Genomic DNA, 23,969 nt, shown 5'->3' on the forward strand with positions numbered 1-23,969 from the left:
TAGTAATAGTAGTAGTAGTAGTAGTAGTAGTAGTAGTATTAAGTTATATTCTAGCTTTTTCCCAGTAATACCACTCCAGGCAGTTAATGACATATTTTAAAAAGCAATACAGATTAAAAACTATAGAAAAACATTAATATGTTGAATGGAGATGTTGACAAGCTGGAAAGCGTCCAGAGGAGGGCGACTAAAATGATCAAGGGTCTGGAGAACAAACCCTATGAGGAGCGGCTTAAAGAGCTGGGCATGTTTAGCTTGCAGAAGAATAGGCTGAGAGGAGACATGATAGCCATATACAAATATGTGAGGGGAAGTCATAGGGAGGAGGGAGCAAGCTTGTTTTCTGCTGCCCTGGAGACTAGGACGCGGAACAATGGCTTCAAACTACAGGAAAGGAGATTCCACCTGAACATCAGGAAGAACTTCCTCACTGTAAGAGCTGTTCGGCAGTGGAACTCTCTGCCTGGGACTGTGGTGGAGGCTCCTTCTTTGGAGGCTTTTAAGCAGAGGCTGGATGGCCATCTGTCGGGGGTGCTTTGAATGAGATTTTCCTTCTTCTTGCAGGGGATTGGGCTGGATGGCCCTTGAGGTCTCTTCGAACTCTATGATTCTATGATTCTATGTTTTTATATAGTTTTTAATCTGTATTATAATCTTTAATTAAAAAGTATAATTACAAATGTTATTTTAGAAGAAATTAAATAATTTATAGTTAAAACATTATATATCAAAACATTAAAATTCATTAGAAGACAATACAAACCATTAAACAGCACAGCACAACATTAAAAGCCTATTTACTCTTCAGTTTCTAAAAGCCTAGCAACACAATAATGTTTTCTGTTGCCAATGGAAAGAAAGCAAGGATGAGATCATACTGGCTTTCAAAGGAAGGGAATTCTAGAAGCAGCCACTAGGTAAGACCTGAGAGCCCAGGAAGGTAGGGAGATACAGAGGAGACCCTCTCCAGAAAATCCTAGAACTTAAATGAGTTCATAAAAGAAGATACAATCCTCCAAACAGCCTGGATCAAGTCATTTTGGACTTTATATGTCATCACAAATTGTGCCCAGAAACAGACCAGTATCTAATGGAGCTTTGCAACAAGGGAGGTGTTTGGACAGATATAGGGAGTGAAAACTGAGATGGCCTAACAAGTGTGACTAGACTACAACCCTCGTAATCCCATTTGAAAGTTGCTGGACAGCCATTCCCAATTGGCTATATGGGCCTCAGCGAATGAGAATTACAATGTAACAATATCTGGAGGAGCTCAAGTTGCCCATCATCTTTTTATTGGCATAGTTGCTCTTTCTTTTACCAGAGCTCTAACAATGAAATATATCTCTTCATATAGACATGAGGTCCATTTACTAGAGCTTGAAATAACAAGCATTTAAGCAGGTTCTGGAATACAGGCGGTTCCCAAGTTATGAGCAAGATAGGTTCTGTAGGTTTATTCTTAAGATGAATTTGCATGTAAGTCAAAACAGGTACATTTTAAAGTGTAACTCCAGACACACACACATACGCTTTGGATAGCATAGGGAAGGCTTAAAACCTCTGTTCAGAAGATTTCACCTTACTTTCTGTTCCTGTGATAATTGGATTTTGAAAAATTTGGCTCATTGTGGAAACAAGGATTGGTGATAAAACTTCATTTGAGACACCTTTTTCCCATGATGACATTTAAAGGAGTGAATTTCCCTTCTGAGGGGTAGATTTCTCTCACTTTCTGTTGGCTTACTTCTGTTCTTAACTATGAATACTTTGCAAGTTGGATGTTTGTAACTTGGGGACTACCTGTACTATCATATGCAATTATCCAAGTGTAGATTAAATGAAGGTTGTAGGAATAAATGTTTACTGAAATTTTACTTCCCTCCATTCTTAGGCAATATGCACAAACCCAAGTGCTGGACACTTGTATAGATATTTGTTGCAGCACAAATTGCAAGTGACCCTTGTAAAGATTTCTGTTATAGCAGTTGAAAAGAGAATGAAAGAGAGATGAGTCATGATGAAATTGGTCTGAACATTTACAAAAAGTGATCTTTTCTCCAGGAGTCCATTTAACATGTTATTCACAAATATCAAGTACCCAGAAAAGGAGCTGACCTCCGCAAAGAGTGGAGATGGAAAGAATATTTAAAAAATAGTTGAGAAGATCGTGGATTGAAGCTTTCCTTTTTAAGGGGAAAGAAGTTTCCAACTGGAGGCAAACTCTAGTAAGCAATTATCTTCCTGGATTAAGGAAAGATCAAAAGGGATTGCCCATAATGGCCGCATAACCCAGTAGTGACAGAAACTGCAAAAAAGCAGTTAGCAAAACTGAATGAATGGAATTGTGATTTTGTCATGCCCTTCTGTGTTCTGTAAGCCTGAATGGCTAGCAAGGAGTGCTTTAAGGGCAGTAGACTCAAAACCTTCTTTTTCTTCACTCAGTTTCTAGTTTTTAGATTTTTTAAATCAGTATTTGGAACTCAGGGAATCTTGGACTCATATATATAATACTTTGCCTTGTTCAACTGCCTGCTTATTGAAATAAGCACAGATTTGGTCAAACTTTTATGTTGATTGTATTTTTTACAATTAAATTTTGGTTTTCAAGATGTAAAATATTAAGAAACTATTGGTTTGTCAAAAGAAACCACTGGGTTGGTCAACTTTAAAAAATATTATGCTGGTTGCTGTTTTCCAGCTCTATTTGAGCCCTGAAGATCATTAACAAAAATTGGGGCTAAAGAGATGTAGAATTTTAATTGCTTTTTTAGATGATTAATAAATATATTTTACTGTTTGATTCTAAAAGATTTTTTTCAACTTAATGAAGTATTTGAAGGCTTATTCTGGGGTATAATATGGTAATGGATTTCACCTATAGAAAAGGTATCAGAATTTTTGCATCAGATAAATGCATAATGGTTAACTTTAATGTTTAAATTTGAAATTTTAATTGCATTTTGAAGCATGTAGGATTATTTTGTTTAAATTCAGCTAATTATTATCATTATTATTAATAGATAAATATTGAAAAGTAAAACCTTTATTAACTTTCTGTAAGATAACTGTCACCTGCACAGAATGTTCTGGTTTTATTCTGTGCAGAAAATATAGTTTCCTTGACAGAAAATGCTGTTTTCTTCTTACAAAAACCTCCAAATGGGAATTTTGTGCAGTAAATCCTGAACTGTGAATAGTCTTTGAAAATTACACATTTCACAAAGACTTTTGCAGCATGTTTCTATCACATTAGGCATAATTAAAGGGCTAAATTAACATACTTTAGAAAAGGGACTGCCACTAAGAGCTTGGGATTTTTTTGTTGAAATACCACTCCAGGAATCAATGGGCATGGCTACAATATTCTGGGATCTATAATTTGAAAAATAAATTTTGGAACCTCTAGTTGTATAACGGTGGCAACCCCCTTTCCATTCCTGAATTATACAGGTGCATTAGAACATATGTAGGATGTTGGCAATAATGGGTTCTATGGAAAATCTCTACCACTGGCATAGGGAATGCTTAGACCAGAAGTCTTTTATCTTATAGCATAAATAGCAAAGAGCAAAATCAAAGCTGGAACTGGCAAAACAATAGATGATGGTCATGGGACTTTTCTGTGGAAATGTTTATAGAGTAAACACTTTGCTCTGTGGAGTAGTACTCTGTATGTGGTAGTTAAAGAAATGTTGCAGATCATCAATACGAGCCATTGTGATGTTGGTTTCACCACCTGCTTTATAATGACAAAGAGGGCTCAAGTCTTCAAAATAATTAAGATCACAAAGTCTAAGGATGGTTCTACACTGCCATATAATGCGGTGAAGAGTAGCACTTGCCTGTGTTCATCCACACAATGCCCACTGGCTGATGAAAGTTAACTTGGGGTAAATCATTTAATGTGGCTTAACCCTGGGTTTAAAAAGAAAGGAGAAAGCGCACATCCTTCTCCAGAATTTAAAATTTCCTTCATATTGGGGCAGTAGGGATGACCATACAGGATCACTAGGTGGAATCCAGGATCTTGTCCCCACAGCCTTTCCACACTTGTCAGGTTCAGACAGTCTGGAGAGGCACAGTGGCTGTCTCCCTGCCCCCAAACACCGTAATCCCCCTGAAGACAGAAAATCACCACTTCCTTCCAAGCTACTGGGCTCAATCACACAGGACAAACAAGGAAATAAAGAGCTCGGAGCTCCAATAAGTGGTGAGTTTCCATATTTTTGGGTGGGAATGGAGTGCAGGGGGGTGGCTGAAATTTTGGCCCATTCCCAGCCATGCCAAACTTTTAACAAAGCAACATTTTAAGAAGGGAAAATGTACTGATTTCATTCAATCTGATTTTGAAGGTTTTGTAAAATAAATTAGTAGGATAATATCGTAGAAGGTAATTTTTTCTAGTTGTCTACATTTGTTTGAGAGCAATGCATAACATTTCTACTAATTATTTGTATAGCTATATCCTCAAGACAAATTCCAATTCGTTCAATCAAAATGTCATTAAATCTAAATCTAAATGTATCCTCTCATCCACAGTCAATTTCCAAACAAGTTTCCATTCAGGCAAGTTTTCATCAAAGTGTGAACAAGACATTTGAATAAGGTAAATTGCATACTCAGAAAAAATGCTAATGGGACATGCTGGAAGGTCAAATGAATAAACCTGATGTGAATGTGTGAGATAAGGGATTCCCCCAAAGAGCAGTTCACTCAACAAAGTAGCTTTGGTCTGGTAAAATGCTGGCAATTATTTCAATAAAAAATAAACAGCTAAGAAAAGATGAAGTCATCTGCTTAGTCTAGTGCTGATTATTTTCTGGAAGAATATCCCTATATTGGACTGGGCCAGAGGGGATTAGATAAAACAATAAGTGTGGGGGGTGGGAGGGGATTTACAGATAAAACTTTATAATACTTTTTGTAAATTTTATCAGATATTTACACTACTACTCCATAGAAAAACATTGGTAACAGGAAAACCTGGTGGATTAGAGAAAGGTATTCTAAGAGCAATGTCTCTTTCCCACAACATATTTAAAGCACTACAACTTAGTACCACCATGCCTGCTGCATCCTGGCGTCAGGAACCCAGTGCCATACAATGCTGGTATTTTAGTCTACAAAGAGAAGGCTAGCAATGCCTAGAATGCTGCTCTTGAAGCAGAAACAGAATGATATGACTCCACTAAGCCCTAACCATTGACTATGCTGGGAAGGGCAGATGATCCTAAATAATCCAAAATCATAATCCATAACACTTCATTGAGGGAACGCCCATTTATGTCATAAATAACATCCATCATCTAGAAGTTTTTTTTACAAGACTTTAGCTCCTATAAACAACTGGCATCTGCCACTAATGAATATTATTCCAAAAAACCCGCATAAACGTATCCTATTAACTTATTTATAGAGCAGATAGTATCCACATGGGAACAACATCATTCCCGCTTCTCTTCCATGGGAAAAAGTGATAAAATAAGTACAAGGAAATTTCATGTTCTCTAATGATTTTAGTACTTTGGTTAAAATGTTTTGCAGACATTGGTTTTACATTCATTTGGAAATCTGCCAAAGAAATTCAATATGTACCTTCCTTTCTGTTTTTTAACCTTTCCCTGCAGATATGGGAATTGCTCCCAACACTCTCAACCACCCATTTTTTCTTGAGTTCCTAAAAGAGAAGTAATGCTTTTAGATGCCTTAGCACAATCCATTACTTGATCTCTAAATGCAATGCATCCTTCCTCTGAAGCAGATTTTTTAACCTTTTAAGGTTCATTAATGGAGTTGGATAGTAAAACAAATTTAGGTGATACTGCACCAGGTAGACTCTGACTTGGAAGTCCAGAGTTGCACCCTGAACAAGCATTTAAACAAATGTTGATGTTCTTTTTATTGTTCTTGAATGCCTTCAAGTCCTTTTTAATTCATGGCAACCCTAAGGCCAACATATCACAGGGTTCAGAGAATCACAGAATCAGAGCTGGAAGAGACCACATGGGCCATCTGGTCCAACCCCTTGCCAAACACAGTCAAAGTACTCCTGACAGATGGCTATCCAGCCTCTTTTTAAAAGTCTCCAAGGAAGGAGCTTCCAGCAGACTCTGAGGCAGAGAGATCCACAGTTGAACACTCTTATGGTCAGAAAGTTCTAATGTTCAAGTGGAATCTGTTTGTCTTGGCAAGAGTTGTTCAAAGGGGGTTTACCTTCCTCTGAGGCTGAGAAAATGTGACTTGTCCAGCATCACACCATAGGCTTTCATGGCAAAACTGGCTGTTCATTTTTGGAGTTCAAAATCTAGTATTTAGAATCATAGGGCACATCTACACTACTGTATCAAATTATTTCCATTTGCCACCACTTTAACTGGCATGGTTGAATACTATGACACCCTGGGAGTTGTCGTCTTTGCAAGGTTTTTAGCCTTCCCTGCCAAAGACTACCAGGATTCCATAGCTCTGAGCCATGGGAGTTAGTGGTGTTAAACTGTGGTAATTTGATAATGTAGATGCGCCCATAATCCAGCACTGTGAAACCACTACATCATGTTGGCTCCTTGAACAAACTGTATAAAAACTATACCATCCTGGTCTTTCATGTTTTATGTGAGTTTTGGGTGTTCTTTTATCAGCCGAACATATCAAAATGTGTTTATATACACCAACAATTCACAAATGAAAACTGGGATATGGGGACTGAGCAACCTCAGAATTTGGTCAAGATGGCCAAAGTTATTAGTAAGGAAGAACACACTAAGATAGGCTGCAGTGGTTTGCTTTTGCTGGAACCTACTGGGGAGATGAAGCTTCCAGCCCTCCTATTCTCTCTCCCCTGCTGAGCAGACTGAGTGAAAACTACTTTTGCACTTCATACTCAATTTATAAAAACTAAAGTAAGTTGTGGCAAATTGGAAGAGGAGAGAAAAACCATGATGTTTTAAAAGGAGCTAGGGCATTGGGATGACAGAGAATTCATTAGGACTGTCCATGCTAAATTGAGATGGTTGGAACATCTATGGCTCAGAATATTTTCAACATATTTAACTTATTTGAAATCATTGTGAATTTACAACACTTCCCTGTGTAAGCCAAACTGTTTTCTTCAACATAGCTCTACTTCATTGAAGCTTTATGGTCACTTTCTGAGTTTTGCTTTCAACCTCCTAACCAGATGTTCATCTCCAGAATACTATAAGCACAGCTTGAAAGTAATGGAATAAAACTAAAGTACTTATCTGTATAGTGTTGTGTCTTCTGGTTACAGAGGGCATAACAAAGTCAAATTTCAAAAGGAACAGGGAGATCTGAATTAGTAGTCCCAAATGGACCTAGTGAATCAAAGTGAATTACATAAGTTTGACAGCCATTCAACAGGTAATTCAGTTGATCTCCTCTAGAGTTGGGACTACCAGTTCAATTTAGGTATATGTGTGGGAACAAAGTTACTTTATTCATACAAGGATTAAGCTTTTCTACTCACATTTAAAAGTTACCTTGAAAAGGTAATGTAAGAGGTGTTTTCAGTGGAATTTTTCAAATCTTATGCCATTTGATGTTAAGTCCCTTTATTCCATTTGATCTTTTTGCCTTTTCAACAAAGTGAGGGAAAGTACAGAAATGAGAAAGTAATGGGTTAGGCAATGTGCCACTCTCTCATAAAACTTATAATGAGTAGATAGCAATTAGAGGGTTTAAAAAAGTTTGAACATGCACTGAATGAATATTACAGTGAAGTATGCAAAAGGTTATATTTTAAAAAGGCAATACATTGTATGCATAGCAACAACAAAAAAGAGGCCTGCTGAACTTCACACCATCCACAAGCTTGGTGGGCTTCTAGTGTTGAGTAGAACATAAAGAGACATGTAGGAAAGAAGAGATAATGCCTCCCTCCATTTCCTGGTGGAAGTATTTCCATCCATAAATGATCCATAAGTAATTCTATTCTACCCATTGCATTGATTTTTAATGACAACAACACAAATAAAGATGCAGTAATTTATAGAAATTATGATCTTTGCTTTGTTCTAAAAAGATTAAGTGGGCAATCGGAACACGTCTTCTCAAATGCAAAGCATTTCTCATTTAATTCAAATTTGCAATAAAACTGAAAATTGCTTTTTAAAGTTGCTAATTAGTCTTGTACATTTGTATGGAATCGCTATCCGTTTTGTTTCATCCATTTTGCCCCATTTTGTTTTTGTTTGCCGCTTCTGAAAACGGGGATTCTATCCAAATTGGAGTTTTGTCCCACGTTCAAAAGAACAAAAATTTTCGGGCCATTGGAGGCAATAGGAAGGCTTCCAAGGCTCGCCCTCCCCTCCATTTTAGGGCTAGAGGGGTGAAAATCACCATACATGGAGGGCATATCGACCCCTTTTGGCCCACCAACTTTTAAAAGGTTTTCCAAATGGAGAAGGTAGGAGCCCAACAATTTCTTTCCTTTGAAAAATATTTGTATTTTTTAAAATAAAGAAACCCAATACTACCCAGGGAAAGGAAAAAGGGGAGTTTTAAACAAAGAATTAAGATAAAAGATTTAAAGATTTAAAAATATTACAGTACAGCAAATTGAAGCTACAGAGATCTTCTTCTTTCTCCCACCCCAAAGCTCTGCATATGCTCCCCAGACAAACCCACCCCACCCCAACCCCTTCAAAAATCCCAGCCCCCTTCCCTTCAAAGAAAGAATAAAAAGTAGAAGCCAAGCAGCCAAGCTTGGGAAAAAAATAAATATAAGCACACTAGCACAGAAACTGAGTGAGCTGAGCGAGCAGGAGCAAGCTGGGCAGCCAGCCAGCACCAGCAAAGGACATGTCAACCCATTAAATACCCTGGCAACGTCACAGTTTCCTTGGCCTCTGATTGGCCAAAAGCCCCAAACATCACCTCTTCCTCTGACGCATGCGGAAGAACTCCCTGAGTCGCGTGAGGAAAGCCACATGGCCCGAAAACCAAACAAAGAAACTGAAACAGTGCAACTTTCTCTTTCGTTTCACCTTTTGTTTCATCTGTAAATTGGCTCTTTCGTTTCGTGCCATCCGAATGCATGGTATGAAATAAATGCCCAAACGAAACAAATGAACAAATATCACACACACCTCTATTGTTCCATCATCCTGCTCCTTTTGTAACACCCCACTAACAGAACTTCTTTATCGTAGTTCTAGGGATAATAAAGCAAGTACATTCTCCAAGGTTTTAAAGTTCATTATTTTGCTTTCATGATATATATATTCCTGAAACTGAACTGGAATATCTAATAAAAGATAACAACACAGATTTAAGTGCTAATTCTGTACAAAAACTACAATAGCTCTGGAGTCTACATTATCATAGAGATGTGTTTATCTATACATAGATACTCATCAGAGTGTGAAGTAAGAGTGAAAAAAATCAGGGGAAAAGACACTCTAAATGAATGTGTTCAAAAATGGTAAGATATGGACTATTGCCCAAAACACAGTTAATTTGGACTAGAATTGATTTGAGGAACAGAATTAGACCCATGCCCTTTTCCTCATATCGCATTAGCACTTCTAATTGCTAATGCAGCATAATCCACTAAGCCTACTTTGTAGATTTATCTAAAGCTGCTTTAGATATTTTTAGAACCTATTTAATGAGTGGGGTCAGATACACAATAGAAGAAACATAAATACAATAGTCACAAAAGTCTAAGAAGAACATGTAATTTTTAAGGCTGTGCTGAATGTTTGATGATAAACATTTTCCGCATGTACATGAGATTCTTGATAAAGGCAATGCATTTCCATTTAAAAAATCTTTTACCTTTTCAAATGCTTGCATATTCATGGTGACTCACTGCAATATTATTTGGCTGAAGCTTTGGCACCATTTCCTGATTTCCAAAAAAAGCCTCTGTTTTAGAATCAGTGACACTGCCACATGCGCAGTCACCCTTACTCTATTAGTTTCCATTCATAAGACCATAACAGCTGGTTAATTGTATATCATGAGTTACACCCTGAAAGTGCGTCAGGTGCATTCTTGCTGTGTTAACGTTTTTATCCTCCTTTTGCAGACTGTCTGGGAAAATTCCAGAAAAATAGGCACATTTTACAGGGGAAGAAAACCTCTGCAAAATCCATTTCCTCATCCAATTCTGCTTAGCCCTTGTGTTTTTGCATTCTCCAGCTCAGCCAGTAGATTTCCAATAACAGCTTTCAGTTCCAATTGGTTGGCACTTACTTGCAAACTGCTCAGCAGAGACCACAACCTGAACATGCAAAATTAAATATGAAGTAAGACACGATACACGAATCATGAATTTTTATCAAATGGAGAGGCTAAATAACAATCAGCCACAGACTTGAAGACTAGAATGTTTTCAGACAAGAAATAATATTGTAGTGTATGATCAAATCATGATTTAAAATAAGCATATCGACTGAAAGTCAATAGGATTTATGCTTCGTTAGTGGAGTGTAAATCGACCAGCAGTTGGTGTTTGGGGTATGGGAGAGTTATGAGGGCTCCTGGTCAAAGTTCTACACCACTTACACTACTGGCTACCCATAGAGGTGAACCGAATATGTATTTGGTTACCCTTGGTGATGCAAAGGAGGAAGAGAACTACCCTGTTTCCCTCAAAATAAGACAGAGTCTTATATTAATTTTTGCTCCAAAAGATGTGTTAGGGCTTGTTTTCAGGGTAGTCTTATTTTTCCAGATTGACTTTTTACATGAACTACATCTAGGGCTTATTTTTGAAATAGGGCTTATACTTCAAGCATTCTCAGAAATGCTGAAAAATCATAATAGGTCTTATTTTCAAGGTAGGTCTTATTTTGGAGAAAACAAAATAACTCCCTGGAGAAGGAGGAAGCTGTTTCTTTATCCAAGGACTTCTGGACAGCAACTCAGTGTCCAGAAGGGGAACAGAGCTGCACCTGGAAGCCTCCATTTCCTATTTACAAAATTTAGGTCAAAACATTGCTTAAGGGGGCATAGCAATATCTTCTGTAATGTCTTTAAATATCTTTCGATAGATCCTGGCATAAATAGCATGGGATTACATCAATGTAAGTCAAAAATTCTGGTCAATGTTTATTTTTGCTAAATGGTAAAAATATCTACACCATCTTTTAAAGAAATGCACCAGTCAAGTACCATTTAGTTGTGCTACAAGCAATCAATACATTGCCTCACAATAGACAAAGACAGAGGTATTTGCATTCAAACATGATTTTAGTTTTCTAAGCTCCTTTTTTGTCTTTTTCTTTTTTTCCAACTTCTGTGTCAGCATCCTATAAACTGTTTCTTCTCTTTTCTATATAGAGTGGTGTCTTCTGTTTACATATAGATAATTCCAGATCACACCATTGATTCCATACAAATAGATCTAGATTCCAGTATCCATTGCTGGGAAGGGAGAAATGTGTGTGTCTCCCGCAAATGGACCTCACAGTTCAGGGGTGTTTCCAACTACTTTTTATCTATTCCAGATCATTTACCTCTAATTTCTCTAACAATAACAAAATCAACAGGCTATCCACATTTGAAGATAGATAGTTGTCATAGACGTATTAATCCACACTTGTTGGACGAAATTTGATGTTGCTTTAAAACAAACCAATGATACTATAAAACTCCCTTGTCCTGGATCACATCTACTTTGTTATGACCTGCTTAGACTAGAATGGTTTTTTGGAGCTTTGAAGGTCTTTCTAGTCAACTGATAACCAAGTCTTTTTAAACTGAAGATGCCACAAACTGAACCTGGCACCTTTTACAATCAAAGTAAATATTTTACAACTGACCACCTGACTTTCCCCACCCCAATAGCGTATTTTGCTACATTAGGAATTTTTGTTAATCCAATTTAAATTTTTTAACTTTCTGTTTATTCCACATATTAAGATCTGCTTGGTGACTTTGTTTGTTTATCTATCATACCTAATTACACTGCGAATAGCAACCAGATAACTGGGCCCGGGCTGTGGCACAGGTGGGAGAGCAAGCCAGCTGCAATTAACTGCAATAAATCACTCTGACCAGGAGGTCATGAGTTCGAGGCCCGCTCGGAGCCTATGTTTGTTTGTCTTTGTTCTATGTTAAAAGGCATTGAATGTTTGCCTATATGTGTAATGTGATCCACCCTGAGTCCCCTTCGGGGTGAGAAGGGTGGAATATAAATGCTGTAAATAAATATATAACTGATAATATGCATTAAAATAGGTCTGTATGCCTTAAAGGTTTATAAAAAGGGAAAGGGAAAGGTAAAGGTTTTCCCCTGATGTTAAGTCCAGTCATGTCTGACTCTGGAGGTTGGTGCTCATCTCCATTACTAAGCCGAAGAGCCGGCGTTGTCCTTAGACACCTCCAAGGTCATGTGGCCAGCATGACTGCATGGAGCGCCGTTACCTTCCCGCCGGAGCGGTACCTATTGAGCTACTCACATTGGCATGTTTTCGAACTGCTAGGTTGGAGCTAACAGCGGCCGCTCACGCCGCTCCCGGGGTTTGAATCTGGAGTATAAAGGTTTATATTCATGTTTAATTCTATGCAATAAAGGGAAGAAAGAGCAATTAATAGGCAGACATTAAGCAGATATGCCGTGGCAGGTCATGATCAAGGGAAGGTGGGAGTCAAAGGGCTTGCCCTGCATCTCATTTTGATTCCTGAAAAAATGCCAGTGAAGGGTGGATGTGAACAAAAACATCACAGAAGGCATGGAAAATTGCCAGGTAAAAATAAGCAGACTGATAAAATAAAGGTATCAAAAGCAGTAGTTGTAGTAGAAAAAGAAGTGACTGGACTGGTAGGCCTTCACATTTTTCTTTTGACCTTTATGTACTTGGGGCTTTCTTTCTGTTTGAAAAACCACTTGAGAAATCACATTCTAACTTATCCTAAAATAGAATTAAAGTCATTGCATAAAATTACCAGAATGTTGTTAATGGCATCCAGGGAGTTGAATCAGCATTAATATGCAATGCCCTTCAGATATCTAGCACAACCTAATCAAAATTATTTTTGTCTTTCATAAATACATATATACTCAGTTTTTCTCCACTGCCAAATTCATAAATCCAGAATTATGAAATTTCTATTGAACTAGACATTTTCTTAACTGAAGCAATATAAGAAACTCGAGGGAGGTAATTCTTTAATATAATCCAAAAGCTGGGGTTCCTTCAGAGGTAGGTAAAAACTTTCCCCTGACATTAAGTCTAGTCTTGTCCAACTCTGGGGTGTGTGCTCATCGCCATTTATAAGACGAAGAGCCAGAGTTGTCCGTAGACACCTCCAAGGTCATGTGGCCAGCATTACTGAATGGAATTCCGTTATCTTCCCGCAGGAGTGGTACCTATTGACCTACTTAGATTTGCATGTTTTTGAACTTCTAGGTTGGCAGAAACTGGGGCTAACAGCACGAGCTCACCCGCTCCTCAGATTCGAACTGCTGACCTTTCAGTCAGTAAATTCAGCAGCTCAGCTGTTTACCCATTGCATCACCGGGGGCTCCTTCAAAGTGACAATTAAAATGCAAGGTTTATTGGGCTTCTCTCATCAGCATTTCCTTGTTCAGGGATAAGGCTAACACTAACAGCAACAGCAAGTCTGCTATACAAATCCAGATAATTTAATTTTTTTAAAAGTAGAATGCTATACACATCTTTGGCACACATTTCCTATTCTAGTGTACAGACATAAAAATACGAAAGAAAAACAAAAATTTGTATACAACTGTGGAATATACCTTGGCTATTTTATGCCCTTGAAAATGCACAATGGAGGGGGCCATGCTGTGTTCAAATCTTAGAAATACAGCAAATGGTAGTTAATCTTAATCAGAGCTTATGGAAACAAAATAGTGTCAAAACAGTTTATGAAACTTACTTGGTTTAATTAAAATTAAAGTTTAGGCAACAATGCTGAACTTTGGATGATTTAGGATGAAAAGAATAGCATCTAATGCTTTTCTTGCAACTGCACCAGAGAAGGTGACAGGGAGTACACAAACTATTCATTGACTCCATCAAAAGTAAGGATTTTTTTTTCAAAGAAATTGAAAACAGAGCAAAATTGGTAGAATATATGCTTTATAAATCATGTTTGTTTATTTTAAAATGATCCTTCCCTGATTTGAGAACCACGATTGTTCAGTTTAAGTTGCTAGTCTGGTTAGAAACACCACATTTTCTGTGGGCTAAGGAAGAAGTAGATGTAATTTCATATCATAGGGCGAAATAGCATTTTGCTGAATGACAGAAAAGTGCATGAAATAGTTGTTCAGTGAAATGACTGCAATTTATGCTGAACTTTAATGAACAGTTTGACAGAGGTCCAGCTTCACTTTACTGTTGTGGGGTGAGCACAGAATGAGTTCAACAAATTACTGGTATGCCAAAGGCCATTGTGTTGAAATGTCTTTGACCAATGACAGCATATCAAACAAACCTATAATGATGGAAGTTCTGGATGGCTTTAAACAGGGTGCACGATATACAACAGCCCAAGCCTTGTGGTGCATAAAATACAAGAATTTCATGTGGGGGTGAAAGGGAAAGCATTCGAGCGCATTCTAACAGGGGAAGCCAGCATTCAAATAGCTTACACATATTGCCCTATTGGTTTCATGCATTTTGACTGATTGTCCATTTTTCTCCAGGAAGACATTAGTGTATATATAATTCAGTACAATGTAGGAAAGTAATAATTTATATTTCAGCAGCACTTGCAAAATGTTCAAAAAGTTCATTATTCTTAAGAGTCATTTTATAAGGGCAGAACAAAATGTCACTGCTGAGCTTAGACATCTACAGAGCCTAGCATGGCCTGAGAGTCATTTCCTAGTAACTGGAAAACCCCCCAAGGATGTTCTTTCCAGATTCTGGTTATTTCTGGTCAAGAGAAGTGGGAGCAGAGCTGGTCCAAGGAACTGTGTGAACTGCATTCCTTGCAGATCAGTAGATAAAGTAGCAGTCTTTTAAAGATCTGTGGGTTTTTGTCTATTCTCAATAACTCCAAAATCTGAGAAACTGGTAGATCCATTGCTTTAGGGCAGTAAAGCCATACAGGATTTCATGGAAATTCCTCCAAGTTTTATGAGAGTTGTTCAAAGTACTGAATCTATTTCTGGAACGGTGCTCAGAAACTTAGATCACATCGACATTGGCCATTATCCTGAGTGGGGGGGTTGAATCAGCTCTCTGGTGGTTATATGACACACAGAGCTGATTCAGGATAACATCTGTTAGCAAAAATTGAGGGTTGCCCTGAATTTTCTCATAGTGTTAGGACAGCACAAGAATGTAGCTATGGGGAGCAAAACTACCATTCTGGATCCCCCTTCTTTCCAATCACATTTCTATCATCCCATAAGAGGAAGACACTGAAACTCCTGTATTCATTGTACTGTTGAACCTCACATTTGCAGATTTTACTTTTGCAGATTTGATTACATATAACAATGTATCTTGATTGTTAATGTCTGTCCTGATTGCTTTCTGTCCATCTCAGATCCACAGGTTTACTTCATCAGACTTGGCTTTCTATTGTACACTGGTCACCTTTGCCCGCCTAAAGATGGAAACATAGCTTACCTTTTACATAGCTCTCTAAAATTTCTTAAGCGCATTATGTTAGGAATTTCCTTATATGACCATCACACTGAAGAAAGAGGTTGTTGTGTTTTCTTGCCAAATCGAACAGCAGTTCCTTGTCAAGATCTTTGCTCAGACTGCTTTAGTCAACCTACCTCCTCTCCCTGCCCTGCCAACTCCAAAGATGATCTCTGTAATCACTAAGCTACAATAGTCACCTCAGAAGCATTTTCCATAAGGTGCTGCAGTATGATTAGATTTGACTCATGATTTTAAATAGCTGCTTTCAGACCTGTAGTCTTTCATTTCCAGATGGATTATGCCCTTACTAACAGCATTTTTAAAAGGTTTCTTTTTTTTTAAAAAAAATTGCTGTTCATTGTATCTTCTAGAGTTCAAAAGGTTTTACTCCCAGAAAAAGATCAAGTTAAAGGAAAGGGAACTTATTTTTGCCAACATCATTTTCTCAGATTTTCGCAACATATGTATCAGTAAGATAAGACAGACATTTCCTATTAAAAGTCATGTCCAGAGTTCCTTCTGTTTTTTTAACATAGAAATGGGCTCAACCACAGAGACTCCCCTTACCTCGTCCTGGGAGGTTTTGCTGTACCTAAAACAATCTGAGTGGTTCAGTCATGCCTCCTGCCTACTCATTATCAGTGGAGATCTCTCCCCCGGACTGTGGTGGAGGCTTCTTCTTTGGAGGCTTTTAAGCAGAGGCTGGATGGCCTTCTGTCAGGAGTGCTTTGAATGTGATTTTCCTGCTTCTTGGCAGGGGGGTTGGACTGGATGACCCATGAGGTCTCTTCCAACTCTATGATTCTATGAATCTATGATTCTGCCCAGAGACCACAGAACTGTCTTAAAGATAGGGTGCAGAAGTGGTCAACATTGGCAGACAGATTGTTATTAATCTTGCCTATTTCTAGGTACGTGCAAGAGGATGGCAAACAATTTTTTCCACCCATTATCTTAAATATGAAGATACTTAACAAACCCAGTGTGTACTCACAAGGGTGCTCAATGTTGTTTACTCCCATGTATGTATGAGTAGAAGAGATTGCAGGCAGCTGTGAGGCTCAAAGACAATTGCTATTTTAATGTTTTTAGTGTATGATATATGATACCTCAACTGCGTAAAAGTGTTGGTGGTCCAATTTTGCCAAATTATTTGGGGAAAAGGGAAGCTCCACTCTTTTCACATACCACCTCGCCACAAAAGGATTTTTTTGCCCCTTACCACAGTGGGGCTGCTCTTCAGCCACGTGCCATCAGATGACGCAGGCCATGGCCCCACCCCATCAATGGGAGAAGCAGCAAGGAAGTGTTGAAATAGGCTTCCTCGCCACCATGATGAGTCCTCCCATCTTTTCTCTAGCTCCAATGGAGCTATGCATGGTTTTTACACTTTGTCTGTCTGATGGGGGAAGTGACAGAGTGCCAGTATGCCTTGTTCTGATTCTGCCACTCTTCCCCATGTGATAGGGGAAGGAGGGAGGGCGAGTGGCTTGCCAGTAGTAGCCATGTGTGCCTTCTGTTTCACTGGTGATTGCCGACAAAACTGAACAGGAAGTCTGGGCGGAGGGGGTCATTCCTGACAGATTATTATGTTAAAAACCTCCAAAGGAGATTCAACCTCACTCCAAGGTAGCATATTCCACTGTTAGACAGCTCTTATTATCAGAACATTCTTATTAATGTTTAGGCAAAATTTCTTTTCCTGTAATCATAATCAGTTGCTCTGTGTCCTAGGGAACATCTATATTGACCCTTTGGGCTGCTAGAGTTCAATCTCTCACAATGTTGAAGTAAGACCCAATTTTTTTAAGGGGGAGAGGGCATAGAATCAACTCGCTCATGGGATAGGGATGAAGGCAGTTAGTAATGGAGAAACCAGTAAATCTAGACGACATGTGATAAAAAATGAATAATGGAATATAGTGATTTGCAATGCTACAGGACTAAACACCACAATTACATGCTACCTCCCCTCTCCCCCCCCCCCTCACAGGATTGTCGTGGTTTGCAAAGATACTATATGTGTGTTAACTGGAAATCAAATGCATGAAGCCAATTGACTGAGTTTGCAAGGACCTGGGAATTGGTTTGCAACTGTTGCTGTCCTGCTCCTGGAGAACCGGTTTGAACAGGTTTCTCTGTGTGTGTGTGTCTGCAAGTTTTTCTGAATACTGGCTAAGAAGAAGATGGCTCTGTATCCAGAGAGGCCTGACTATTTTTGAGGCTTTGTTTGATGCTGATCTTCACTGAAGCAGATTTATGGACTAAGAAAGGACTGCCTATGACTGCTGATTTCTGTAAGCAATCAGAGGGACTATTGTAAATACCATTGTTCTGTTGATCTCTTGGATTCAGTAAAAGTTCCTGTGTTATTTATTCTGCAAAGCTGAGTGGTGCATCATTCTGCAGGGTGATTCTGGACTTATGGGAACATGTAAGAGCTTCTATCTATCATCCACAATCCCCCACAAGAATAAGGTCCTTTATATCAAGGGAGAATGTGGATCAGGTCTGTGGCAGCTGCATGATGCATGGAGCTGATTTGGGTTAACACGTCCTTGAAAGGTATTTTAAAAGTTGTGGTTTGCTTGAAATTCTTCACAAGTTGGGCCAGTTCCAAGACGGATCAAGCCACAAGTGTTTATATGACCATTCCATGTTCCCAGGGTTTGAGTGGCACAGGGATACAGGATGATAGTCTCCCTTCCCCTCTCATTATCGCAGCAGGCAGTGAGTGTAACATGACTAGTGTCACCACCGTGACAAAAAGAAAGGGAGTGGGATGGTAAGGGCGGCCAGTGTGGAGCTGCTGGATAGTCAGGAGACCTTCCCAACTCCACAGCAGCTGGAGAGCTGGTCAAAACCATCCCAGGTCTGATCTAGAATAAAGTGTCCATATAGAATCCCTCCTTACTCCCTGAGGCCGCAGAAAACAAGCTTACTCCATTTTCAATATGACATTCCATCAAATATTTAAACATGACTATCCTGTCATCTCTTAACTTTCTCTTCTCTAGGCTAAATATACCCAGCTCCCTAAGAATGGCCTCCATACCTTTTGGTTACCCTTCTCTGGACACATTCCAGCTCCCTATACTGCCTAAGTGTAGTACAATTACACAACCATCTAACAGCAGCATTGCTCAATGTTTATATGTGATTAATTTTAAATACCATAGAATTGCTCAAGAAGACTAAACTATAAGTATTTTCTCTAGGCGGGAAGGTGTCCTGAATGTCCAACAGCTCCAAACTGGCCACCCTTACCATCTCACTCCCTCTCTTTTTGTCATGGTGGTGACTCGAGCCCTGTCACACCCACAGGCTAGCATGGCTCTGTGGTCAACATCTGCCAGAGGTTCTGCTGAACGTTGACCAAGGAATTGTGCTGGATTCTTAGAGAAAAAAGTTCCCTGGGCATTTTCTAGGTCCTCAAGAATGATTCCATGGCATGCTTAAGTCCACCGCTCAAGACATCAGTCATTTCAGGTAAGAAAATAAAGTTTCCGATTATACAAAAGTTGTATTACGTTAGGGATCCTAGAACATATCCTTGCATTATTGCACTTTCAGTCGAAGGCAACACTGCATGCAGTGTTCTAATATTCTCATTCTTGATGGCCAGAATCCTTTGACAGCTTTACAATTGTATGAGCAAGGGTTATTACAACTATCACTATTTTTCATTCCATGTACAAGGAGGTGTCTAGTACCTTCTTATGCAACACCTTTTACTTGCCAGTGCAACAGGCACATTTCTTCTCTTCTCAACTCAAGTAGCAACACAAATTGTCCACAAGCTACCCTAGGAAAATTCTCTTGCCCCACCACTTGGCTGGCCACAATAATCCTCCCCACTTCTCAGCAAATTCATAGAATCATAGAATCATAGAGTTGCAAGAGACCTCATGGGCCATCCAGTCCAACCACCTGCAAGAAGCAGGAAATCGCATTCAAAGCACCTCCGACAGATGGCCATCCAGCCTCTGCTTAAAAGCCTCCAAAGAAGGAGCCTCTGCCACACGCCGGGGCAGAGAGTTTCACTGCCGAACAGCTCTCACAGTTAGGAAGTTCTTCCTAATGTTCAGGTGGAATCTCCTTTCCTGTAGTTTAAAGTCGTTGTTCCGCGTCCTAGTCTCCAGGGCAAAGAAACAAGCTTGCTCCCTCCTCTCTATGACTTCCCCTCACATATTTATACATGGCCCTCATCATGTCTCCTCTCAGCCTTCTCTTCTGCAGGCTAAATATACCCAGCTCTTTCAGCCACTCCTCGTAGGGCTTGTTCTCAATATCCTTTATCATTTTAGTCACCCTCCTCTGGACACCTTCCAGCTTGTCAACATCTCCTTTCAATTGTGGTGCCCAGAATTGGAATGGACACAGTATTTCAGGTGTGATCTGACCAAGGTAGAATAGAGGGGTAGCATGACTTCCCTGGATCAAGACATTTCCATATAAGTATGATGGAGTAACTTCATATTCCACCTTCTGGGTATCTCAGCCCACATCTTAATGCTTGCCCCTTCACAATCATTCTAAGAAAGGCAGTCACTCTGGAAACTTTCTCTTAATGAACAATAACATCTCTGGCATTATTTAATTGACTCTACTGCCTAAGTAATCCTGAGTCTGAGGGCCATGACCTTCAGACTAAGTTTGCTACAAGTGAATACACCATAGCTAATGAATTGGAGTTTTTATTAGAAAATGAAGAATTTTCATTATGACCATATTTTAAGTCAAGAAAGCATTTCTACTGCAAACATTTAAAGAAATATAGCTGCAAAAAATGTTAAACTAACATGGAGGATTCACAAGAAATTCAGAACCATTCCGAATGTTTGTGGAAATGGAACTGTAGAGTATGTTTGAGTTCTGAGTTAAACAGACCTGACATATTCAAAGAAAAGCCCAGCAATAAGAGTAAATTACATTGAGTAAATCATATGCTATTGCCACTGACAGTCTGAGCTCTCAGATAAATGCCTGCTTTAAAAATATCCCTGGGCAGCCAAGCAGAATCAATATCTCGACTGCTTTGCAAAGTCAATAAAGACATAAAATCTTAACCCTATGTCAAGGTGGGAAATCTGAAATAAAATTCCCAGGAACCTTTAACTAAAAGATTTGCATAGGACCAAGTACGTCCTATTAGTTCATTTGATGATAAAGTTTAATTTGACTTAATGATGTTTTGTGGCCATTTTCAGGGCTCCTTTTGTAATTATAGTCTACCTTTAAGTCCTTTCTGACTCATGGGGTTTTCTTGGCCTGATTTCTTCGCTCTGTGTGCATGCACACACACCTTAGCCTTCCTGTTAGGCTGAGAAAGAGTGACTTGCCCCAAATCACCCTGTGGGCTTCTGTGACTGAGTGGGTAACTATTTGAACCTTGATCTCCCAGAATTCTAGTACAGCATTTAAACCAATATACCTTTTGTACAGGAAAAGAGGGATAAAATGTGATAAATAAAATAAATAATATATAGTATTATAAAGGATATATGCGCACACATATATTCCCACAGAGAAAGAGGTATATATCATGATCATATACAGCAAGTTTGTTTCATATTCTTGCTCCAGAATACAACTCACAACAATATTATCCACTGCAACAATGCTTTTATTACATATATTTCCATTCCATTTCCATGGACATTGCTATATTGTTTGAAAGAACAATACAATATTTAAAATAAAGAAAAATGTTAGCCAACACATACTTACCAGGATTTCAATGGGATTATGAGCCTGCTTTTGGCTGATGTGATGATGATGATGATGATGATGATGATGATGATGATGATGATGATGATGATAACAATAATAATAATAACAAATGAATTTGTATTCCACCCTATCTCCCCAAGGGGACTCAGGGCGGATTTCAACAAACAAAAAACATAGAGGCAAACATTGAATGCCTCACCACCACAAGGATTGTTGTTATTGTGTGTCTTCAAGCCATTTCAGACTAAGTGACCTCAAGTCTAAAGTTTAGGGTTGGGGCAGATAAATGACCTTGGAGGACTGCCACTGGCCCACAGGCCTTAGTTTGGAGACTCCTGCCATATATTTTGGTAGCATATTGAGTTTTTTAAGAATACTACCTATTATTTCATCCAGTTTATCTTTAAAGTCTAAGATGTCATATTTTGTCAGTGCTGCTTGACTCATCTCCTCCTTTCTTCAGAACCACAGAGAACTTTAGGGAGAATTTTAATCTCCCTAAAATTAAAGTGTTTTTTTCTTTGTTACCCTGCTAGTCCATGGATCAGTTCCAACACACAACAATGCAGTTTACTCACAGGTAGCTATCTTAGGGTAGAGGTAGAACCCACACCAAAGCAGGTTTAAATAATCCACTTCAGCATGGTTTTTTGTCCAAACAAGGGTGCCCAAACCCATACTTTTCTGGGCATGGTTTCTAAAAGCCCCCCAAAATAAGGTCTTAAAGTTTAAAACAACTTACCCAGTCGCCATTCAGGTAGTTCTGGAATCCTCCTGGCATGTAGAAATGATGTACCAGGAGACTGGCACATTTCTCCTCACCCCCCCCCCCCCATCTCCCGGTACATCGTTCCTATGTGCCAGGAGGTCTCTAGGACTCCCATTTTGGGCTTTTGGGGGAGGGGATGGGTGTCCTCTAGGTTTTCCAGGCTTCTGGAGTCTGTAACACTGAGATGGCTGTGTGGATTGGGCCTGAGGATCATGTGACACAGTGCCCGGGCCGCATCCACACAGGGCCCACACCTGGTAAGGCCCGGATCTTACTTAAATCTGGGTCTTTCCAAGTATCTAATTAATTTGGAACAAAGCAGAGAAACCCTGCTTTGTTCCAAATTAATTCCCTATTACTAGAGGCATCATTTGGACACCTCCAGTAAAAGCATGACCGGCCCCGCATTTTGGGCCAGTCTGGAAGGACCCGATGTTCACCTGAAAAGAAATGTCCATTGATACAGTACAGTGAAGCTTTACTTTTGAGTTGTTTTTCTGAATAGATTCATATTGCTATCACTACAATCCTTATATATTTAGAAATAAACACTGTTTTCAGTGGAATTTATGTCCAGATAAATAAATTGCAGCAGTAAGACAGCTGTATTGCAGCTGTAATGCAGATTAGAACCTGTTGACTGGAGCAAGGAGTATTTTGAGAGTCTATCTGCACTATATAGTTCTTGCACCATGATTCCCATTTAACTTCCATACGTAGTTTGGTGATATACTTGCAATTTTTTACTAAAAGGTTCTGATCCAGTCTTCTCAACTAAAGCATTAGAGCTCTCCATACTAGGGCTTTCTGAGTATCTTACCAAACTACAAATTCCAGGTCTCTGTAGAATGGAATTATGACTGCTCAAGTGTCATTGAATTACCAGAACTATACAGGGTGCTTGAAAAAGAACTCCTTATTCACCATTTAATTTAAATGTTGAATAGGGAGTTCTTTTTCAAATATCCTGTATAAGTACAGATAGATACTCTGAGGGCCTTCTACACAAGCTCTAAAATGCAGAAGGACCGAAATAAAAGGGTGTGTCTGGCTAAATGATGTTTGCTTAACATGCACAATAGATTGTATTAATGATAGAGAATCACGTGTTTAAAATGTGCTCTTAAAATGCAATTTTGGCGAAAAAAATGTTCGTATTCACATGACGGTATATCCCTGCCCTCAAGGAAAACATGTGATTTCATTCCAATACATTGGTGTGGACTTGTCCAGCACATGTCCGCATTTTAAAATCCCAAAACAGCTCATGAGGCCTATAAACAAATGGAGCCGGGGCACACAGGTGGCTAAATGGAAGGGCAATTAAAAGGAAATCCCATGAAAACTCTCTGCAACCATTCCTTTGTTCTGATGTTTTTGAAATTAAAAAGAGCTTGAATTTACACAGTGGACACCAGCATGGCAGGCAAGTGATCCCAAAAGGAAACAGAGTTCAAGAGAGAAAAAGTAAACACAGCAGGAGGGCGAGGAGAGATAATGACAAGAAATCTGCTTGTGTGCACATTCATATATCTGCATCAGCATTTATGAGGTCCTGTGCATCTTGAAGAGTCAATTTTTAAAAGTAAATTTCAGCCAAATGTCCCCCCATCCATCTGTGGATTTCTAAAATCCACTATAAACTAATGTGTCAGAATAGTGGGGGACTGACAGCTCCATGTTTGGACTTGCTATGGTATCAGGTCCCACGATTTTTTGCCCTATTTATTTGTCCCAGATTATAAAGCTGTCTATAAGCTCCCAGAGATGCATGTGATTCTAGATGGGATTAGTGAACACAGAACTAGTGGTCATTGGTTATTCTGAATTCATATGGAGTGAATGTGTGGTACCTTGTAATTGTG

This window comes from Anolis carolinensis, chromosome 1 (assembly GCF_035594765.1).
Source record: "Anolis carolinensis isolate JA03-04 chromosome 1, rAnoCar3.1.pri, whole genome shotgun sequence".
NCBI lineage: Eukaryota > Metazoa > Chordata > Lepidosauria > Squamata > Dactyloidae > Anolis > Anolis carolinensis.